The sequence below is a fragment of the Olea europaea genome, unplaced genomic scaffold (genome assembly GCF_002742605.1).
Source record: "Olea europaea var. sylvestris unplaced genomic scaffold, O_europaea_v1 scaffold24522, whole genome shotgun sequence".
Taxonomy (NCBI): domain Eukaryota; kingdom Viridiplantae; phylum Streptophyta; class Magnoliopsida; order Lamiales; family Oleaceae; genus Olea; species Olea europaea.
In genome coordinates this window covers 1-1,631 of record NW_019242726.1, presented here as the reverse complement: position 1 = coordinate 1,631, position 1,631 = coordinate 1, and the positions used below count along the sequence as shown (strand labels likewise).

The 1,631-nt window shown below is 34.8% G+C and overlaps 1 long non-coding RNA gene across 1 annotated transcript; it reads left to right on the top strand.

Annotated features, from left to right (window-relative positions):
* Nucleotides 1-1,159: 1,159 nt before the first annotated feature.
* Nucleotides 1,160-1,629, top strand: LOC111382246. Its single transcript, XR_002700478.1, has 2 exons — nt 1,160-1,304; nt 1,442-1,629. It is a non-coding gene; the product is annotated as an uncharacterized LOC111382246 (long non-coding RNA).
* The last annotated feature ends 2 nt before the right edge of the window (nt 1,630-1,631 follow it).

Here is a 1,631-nt window from a genome sequence, read left to right as displayed (position 1 = left end):
TTGAATATCCACAAACTTTTTAAATCACAAAAAGTCATTAAAAGTTTCAATTAAATATAACCCATAAAGTGGCATATATCAAGTTTACCATCATCAATCAACCATGCAAATAAGCACTTTAATCAACAACAAATGACTAAAGTCCACACGTAGATGAGGGAGAGAACAACGATTTGTTCTTTAGGGTTTTGGTGCTTTATTTTATTTTATATATATATATATATTTTTTTTTTCTTTTTTTTTTTGTTCGAGTTGACTTTGGGTACTTTTGGGCTTTATAGGGCAACCCAAAAATCGACCTAACTCAACATTTTTTTTTTATTGAAAAGAAATGGACCCTAATCGAACAACTAGAAAAATCGATCAAAATTAGTTGGTGCTTATATGTTCATTGGTTTGTTCAATTTCACTATTTAAATGCCAACCCGACATGTGATGGGTAAACAAACATAGTTATTGTTTTCGCTATTTTTGTAAATAAAGATGTATTTAACTATAGTTCGATTAAAAGATTAGGCTTTTTGAAAATACCTACGACCAGTTACTGTATAATTGAGTACAAGAACAATTTCTTAAGATATTCTAACCAAGTTAGCTATCGTATCTTGTTTCAACATCAAACGAATGCATTCTTTCAATCCTGATCTTTTGCACACTTGGTAGAACACCTGTAAATCACGCTATAAATACAAATGATCCTTGCAAGACAATGACGTCCCTATCTCAGAAATCACCTCATTGCTTTCATTAATCATTTGTGCATCTTACAAATTAAGTGAAAAAAATACATCAAAGTAAAAGGAGTAAATACAATACCTTAAATAACGGGAGCCATTTTTCATTTCTCTGATACTTTATCGTAAAATTCCTCATTAAGTCATGAAATTAATGTTTTCCCCTCATTTACCTTTCTAATAAATAATTTACAAGTGTATACATTTTATTGTAATTTAATTCAGTCAATTAGCTTTGGCGTATAATTCTCCGGATCCGGTCGGCCCCGGTCCTGAGTTATTAAGCCTTAAAATTAACAACTCAATTAAAAAAAAAGAGGCTAACGTGTCAAAATGACAAGGGAGTAGGACGGCCGACACTGTGCAACCCTCGTAATAAATCTCATATAATCGACTAACAGTGGAAAATACGAAAAAATTATGCACTAATATCTCTCTCTCTTCTCTTTCTCTCTCGCTCTAAAACTGCCTCGTCCCTGCCTTCTCAAGTATTTTGCCCAATCCCCCCTGGCTGGCTCTCACTTATACGATTTACTCTTAAGCTTTGTATCTCAATTACCCGCCAAAAAGGTTTATTTTTAAGATTTTTTAATGATTATAAAGTTTAATTTTCCCCCAAAATTCCCCTCTTCTTCTCCCTCTCTCTAGGGTTTTCCTTCTTTCTCTCTTCCCCTTCTTATGGCTTCACTCGTCTCTCTTCTCTGCAGGTCTGTACGCCAATCGCGAAGGATTTCGTTTCGAATCTACCGAGACGGTGCTTTCCATGGAGGTGTAGAGGTAATTGTGAAGTAGGATTTTGTGTTAGATGGAATCGACGGTGGAGATTGAATCTGGAGTAGGATTGGAGGGCGTGGGCGAAAAAAGACCGGCTAAACAGGATGAGGAAGTGTTGAAAGA